Raw genomic sequence first — 6,530 nt, 5'->3', positions numbered from 1 at the left:
ATGAGTTATAGAAATTGTTACAAAAAGGAGTGTGTACGGTTTATGCGTAAATTTTCAGAATGCGTACATGAAAATTATATGTATGTGAGAATGTCCCCCATGCTTTGTAAAAAGTTATTTATGAAAATGTAAATAAAATATATAAAAATGCCTAATTATTTATAATTTATGAGAAAGATATATATGTATGGAAGAATGTTATAAGGTGTCCAAGAACCATAAAGAAAAAGGGTGCATATATAATGTTAGAGGTCTAGAGTTCCACCAGGCTATATCACCCCTAAAGAAATAGAAAGAAGACCTTACTACCTGTGTACCCCAAAAAAAGCTATATTTCTTAGCCAGGATTATGGTGGAGATATGCACAAGTGAAATAAGAATATAAAGTAATACAATAAGATTATAAAACCAATATGTGTGCATTCATGCACCACCCGGTACGCTACCCTTGCCAAATTGCTCACTCTAGATCCCCACACGATCCATGAAGCCGTTCCCCCGGTCACACCGCCTGCTGCCGGTTCCCACTCATCCCTGGGGGAGTTAGGCGAGTGGTATCGAGAGCTACATGTCGGCACTGATGATACCCCCATACACCACAAGGAAGGGGTATACCGGGTGGTACAGGAGTATGAGCGGGTTTTTTAGCAAGCACCCTCTAGATTTTGGGCAGATTAAAGGGGTTCAACACCACATCCCTACCGGTACACACTCCCCTATTAAAGAGAGATACAGGCCTATTCCCCCTGCGCACTACCAATGCGCCAAAGACATGTTGAGGAACATGAAGGAGGCAGGGGTTATTAGGGACAGCTGTAGTCCCTGGGCCGCTCCGTTGGTGCTGGTTAAGAAGAAGGATGGCACCATGCGGATGTGTGTGGATTACCGGAAGATTAACCAGATAACGCATAAGGATGCTTACCCTCTGCCCCGCATCAAAGAGTCCCTGGCCTCGCTGAGAACCGCTAACTACTTCTCCACCCTTGACCTCACCAGCGGGTACTGGCAGGTGGCCGTGGCACCGGAAGACCGAGAGAAGACTGCCTATGGGACCGTTTTGCTGTACTTGGATGATGTGATTGTGTACTCACAGACGTATGAAGCCCACCTGGAGTACCTAGCCGAGGTGTTCGCGTCCCTTGCCAAGTATGGGATGAAGTTGAAGCCCTCAAAGTGTCATCTGCTGAAACCCAGAGTGCAGTACCTAGGACATGTGGTTGGTGCGGAAGGTGTCGCCCCCAACCCCGAGAAGATCACCGCCATCCAAGACTGGCCGAGACCGACCACAGTGAGGGAAGTGAGGCAGTTTCTGGGCCTGGTGGGATATTACCGTCGCTTCATTAAGGGGTACACAAAGATGGCTGCCCCCATGCAAGACCTCCTCGTAGGACAGACCAAGGGTGGTAGATCCCTAGTAGCCCCATTGGTGTGGGAAGAAAAGCATGAGGAATCCTTCCGCCAGCTGAGAACAGCCCTGACCGGAGAGGAAATCCTAGCGTACCCTGACTACAGCCGCCCATTCATCCTCTACACCGACGCCAGCAATGTGGGCTTGGGGGCTGTTCTATCCCAGGTCCAAGACAGAAGGGAAAAGGTAATAGCTTATGCTAGCCGAAAACTCCGACCGACTGAGAGGAACCCTGAGAACTACATCTCCTTCAAGCTTGAGCTCTTGGTACTGGTGTGGGCTATCACCGAGCGGTTCCGCCATTACCTGGCAGCAGCCAAGTTCACCGCGTACACAGACAATAACCTGCTGACCCATCTAGATACGGCCAAGCTGGGCGCGTTGGAGCAGCGGTGGGTGACCAGGTTAGCCAACTACGATTTCACCATCAAGTACCGGGCCGGCCGTACCAACGTCAATGCCAATGCACTCTCCCGGATGCCCCACCTGTCGGAAGAGGGGCCAGAGGATGATGACCTCGAAGAGATCGAGTTGCCTGCATTTCACCGGCCATTCACTGAGAAGGTGCACGTCTACCAACAACGGGTGAACCTGGATCCGCTGCCCCGACAGGACTGGCAGGAAGCTCAGGACCAGGCACCTGCTGTCCGCCTGGTCAAGACTCTAGTGGAACAGGGTTCTGCTGGGATAGACCCTGCTGCCCCTGCCGAAGCCCAACGTCTGTGGCAAGAACGGACCCGGCTATACCTACACCAGGGGAAGTTGTATCGCGAGCTGATTAATCCAAAGACTCACGAGAAGATCCGCCAGCTGGTGATTCCCCAGGCTAACGTGCCCACCGTCCTGCAAGCATACCATGATGGTGCAGTGCACTTCGGGTGGAAGAAGCTAGAGATGTTGTTAAGAGAGCGGTTCTATTGGAGTGGAATGCGGGAATCTGTGGAGGCCTGGTGCCGAGAATGTGGCCCTTGCGCATTGAGAAGGAAGGACGAGGCCAGCCAGAAGGCACCCCTACACCCGATCATTACACACCAACCGCTGGAGCTGGTTGCCCTTGACCATGTAAAGCTCACCCCCAGCCGAAGTGGGTACACCTACGCTCTGACCATCGTAGACCACTACTCGAGGTTCCTGGTGGTTGTCCCAGTTAAGGACTTAACCGGCCGCACCGCTGCTAAGGCTTTCCAGGCTTATTTCTGTTGACCGCATTGGTACCCGGAGAGGGTGCTTACCGACCAGGGTCCGGCCTTTGAAGCAGAGGTATTCCAGGAATTCTGCCAGTTGTACGGCTGCAAGAAAATCCGGACCACGCCTTACCACGCCCAAACCAATGGCATTTGTGAAAAGATGAACCACTTGGTCCTGGGCCTCCTCAAGACGTTACCACTGGAAGAGCGGAACCTGTGGCTGGAGAAGCTACCTGACCTGGTCGATATGTACAACAACATCCCTTCCAGCTCTACGAAATGCACTCCAGCATACCTGATGAGAGCTCGTCCCGGCCGGCTACCAGTGGATCTGGAAATGGGCTTGGAAGCTTCAGAAGCACTCCTGTCGACAGCTGAATGGGACACTCGGCGGAGGACACAGTACCGACAGGTCCAGGAGTATGTTGAAAAGAACTTGTGCCGGAGTCGGGGACAACAGGAGCAGTGCTTCAACAAGAAGGCGCCTGCCGGTTCCTTCCAACCTGGGGATGTAGTGCTGAAGCGGAAAAGAAGGGCCCACAAGCTGGATGATCAATGGGAAAAAACCCCGTATGTAGTCCAGCCCACAGGATGAGAGAATGGGAAGGCCTACCAGATCAGCCGTGACCAGGGGGGGACTTTGGCCACGGTTTCCCGAGACCACCTGAAGAAGTGCCCACCAGCATTGAGAGTAGCGGATGAGGCTCCAGTTCCCAGTCCAGTGGAGAAGGAAAAAGAGGTAATCCACACCATGATGGGTGATTTTCCAGCAGACTGGCCTACACAGAACGGTGCGGTGATCCTTCCAGTGATACTGTTCCCACAACCCGTGGATGAAGAAATGATGGAAACGGTTAACCGCGAGCCAGTGCCCAGGGATGTACCTGTACCCAGCTCCCCTACGCCTCCGCCTGCCCCACATGATAGCAGGGAGGAGGAACTGACTGTTCCCTCTGCCCCACTGCCTGTCACCACTGACACCGGACCCCGAAGGTCCACTCGCCCCAACCTAGGTAGACCCCCACTTAGGTACAGGGAAACTACTCTTTAAAAGGGGGGGGCTTTATGTGTTGAGTGTACCAGTTTGAAAGTTTTAAATGATAAGTAAAGATGATCAACCAAAGAAGTTTACCTGATTGAACCGTGATTAAACCGGCCGTTGCCGGCAACTGTTGTCCCCGTAGGGACTGTGCAACCATTGCGTAAGGAACTGCTTACGGACAAGCCCGAGAACTTGCAGGGCAACCACAAACTTAGTGCAATGTAAATAAAAATGTTTGTTGGCTTGACACCGTTACCGCCTCCGGAGAGGCTGATTTGGGAGGATGGGCCTGGAGGAAAGGGATGGCCTAGGCCCGCCACTACCGTAACCGGTGGCGATCCTCCGGGGGTTCAGGGGTCCCCTTGGACGTGGGCCCCCTGAAAGAGACAGAACCCGCTCGGGCAACTTGGTGCTGGACTGGGGTCAAGGGGTGCTGCCCGCTTCTTAGGGGCAGCATCAGGGCCAGGTTGTTTGGGTGGGAGAAGAGCGGAAGCTGTACCGTTGTAAAATGTTTATGATGCTTTTACATGTTTTATCGTTTTATTCTTTTTCAGTTGTGAAAATAAAACCGGTGATGGACGGGCAGCCCGCGGACGGTCTGCATTTTACTATAGGGGAATGTGGCGCCCTGGACAAGCCAGGTCGTCACAGGTACTACACCAACACACTCTACACTCCGGCTAGGCACACCGAAGCTAAACACAAATCCCAGTTGCCTTCCTCCAGGGGCTGATGTCCACACCAGGGGGTGGGCCAGGCGGTTGATCCCACCCACCGAGGAGTTCACAGTCCTGGAGGCGGGAAAAGGAGTCAGATTAGAGATCAGTTTTGGAGTTAGAGAAGTGAAGAGGAGAGGAGACTGACCGTGTCCGGGTGTGTGGCCCGGGCACTCAGCAAGGTTGGCAGACGGTGGTGACCTTCTGCAGGAGAGGCTGATTGGAGTGAACCGTACGGACCGGGGATGGGCGGTGGCCCGCCGGTACCAGATCGGGGAGTGAAGAGAAGCCAGCACCATCCGGCAGGGCCTACGGACCCCGACCAGGCTAGGAGTCGCCGTAAAACCGGTCAAATCCGTTAGCGACAGGAACCTCCAGGGTTTCCCAGCAGTCAAGACCCGATTGAAGGCAACAGCTCACACCGTAGAGGGAAGCACAGTCACCGCCAAGGCTACAGTTCCCAGGGCCAGAGCCTGCGGGCAAAAGGGGCTCCCTCAGCATCCATCCAAGCTGGGGAGCGGGTTACCGGTGGGAAGCCCGCTAGATTTTGGGGGAATAAAAGGGGTCCAACACCACATCCCCACAGGTGCACACCCACCCATCAAAGAGAGCTATAAGCCAATACCACCTTCACATTGCCAGTGTACCAAGGACATGTTGAGCAACATGAAGGCGGCTGGGGTTATCCATGACAGTTGTAGCCTTTGGGCAGCTCTGTTGATCCTGTTAAAAAAGAAGGACGGCACCACTCCCCGTATTGAGGAATCGCTAGCTGCATTGAGAACTGCAAATTATTTTTCTACCCTTGATCTCACTAGTCACTATTGGCAAGTGTCCGTTGCTGAGGCAGACCGGGAGAAGACCGCCTTCGCCACCCCTATGGGTCTCTGCGAGTTCAAAAGCATGCCCTTCGAGCTGTGCAATGCGCCAGGAACCTTCCAGAGGCTGATGGAATGCTGCTTGGGACAAGATTTTAGGGTGTATAAAAAGGGAGATTAGATCCCGTGATCCCAACGTATTGTTACACCTCTATAAATCACTTGTAAGGCTACATCTGGAATATGGGAACCAGTTTTGGGCTCCACATTTTAATAAGGACATTCAGAAGTTAGAGTCAGTTCAAAGGTGGGCAACTAGACTACTACAAGGAATGGAAGGCCTCCCATATGATGACAAGTTGAAAAAGTTATTAAGTGATTATTGGCTGCAATGGGGCTTTCTGGCTGGTGCCAGCCTCTCTTCTTAGCACACAGGAACCACAATCCCTACACCATGCTTCAATGGATTCTCTCATCCCAGCCCAGTAAAACTACATATTTTACACAGTCATAAGCAGCCAAAAGGGATCTATTCTATTCAATTGCAAATGATCTAGATAAGACTGAGAATAAGATACTGCACGGGACATAGCAGAGTTGGTCAAGTTGAGTGGAGATGAGTTTGCTATTTGGCACAGCTTTTTGCATCAATAAAGCAAGTAAAAGGTGTGAAAGATAAAAAAAAGGGTGAAAGTGTGAAAAGTGAATTGGCCAAATTGAGGTGCATATAAAGTTTTTGCTTTCTTTCAATTCACTAATGGGGCTCATTTGAATCAGGTGAATTGAGTTCTGCTTTTGGAAACTGGGTTAAGAAGGGGTGCACCGGTCCTGGAGGTACTGCAATACCAGGTCAATGCGTGCAGTGGACAGAGCAAGATTTTTTCCATCTCCTTGTTCTAAAAATCCATTTAATATATGGTCCCCAGAGAGGGGACGTATCAGATATTAAACTGATAAGAACAGATTTAATTTTTTTTTTTTCTGTTTATCAGTAGGACTTCAAAATAACAAAGGTGATCGCCTCCCGTTGCCTGGGAACCGTCCAGGCACAAGAGGGCTATGTGTCACCAGAAGGCGCACACACTTCCTCAAGGCCGGCAGACGTGCAATCCCAGGCACCTTCCAGTACCGACCAAGGTAGCGTCCTCCGAAACTACACTTGATCTTAGCCAAAAGGCCGAGAAGCTATAACCCGAATTGGTTACGGCCTTGAGTGGCACCCTGGCCTATACCGGACACATCTTAGGGAGAGGGAGACAAACCCACGCCTACAGAAGACATTTTGTCACCCAAGCCAACCCTTGAAAAGGCTGTTTTGCAGAGCAAAAACAAGAAGAATGGTGCTTTTTGCACCCACTG

The 6,530-nt window shown here is 51.6% G+C and overlaps 1 pseudogene; it reads right to left on the bottom strand.

The window, feature by feature from the left end:
* Positions 1–5,983: 5,983 nt before the first annotated feature.
* Positions 5,984–6,189, bottom strand: LOC142285664 (U2 spliceosomal RNA; annotated as a pseudogene).
* Between the last annotated feature and the right edge of the window lie 341 nt (positions 6,190–6,530).

This window comes from Anomaloglossus baeobatrachus, unplaced genomic scaffold (genome assembly GCF_048569485.1).
Source record: "Anomaloglossus baeobatrachus isolate aAnoBae1 unplaced genomic scaffold, aAnoBae1.hap1 Scaffold_608, whole genome shotgun sequence".
Lineage (NCBI taxonomy): Eukaryota > Metazoa > Chordata > Amphibia > Anura > Aromobatidae > Anomaloglossus > Anomaloglossus baeobatrachus.
This window is presented reverse-complemented; position numbering and strand designations above follow the sequence as displayed.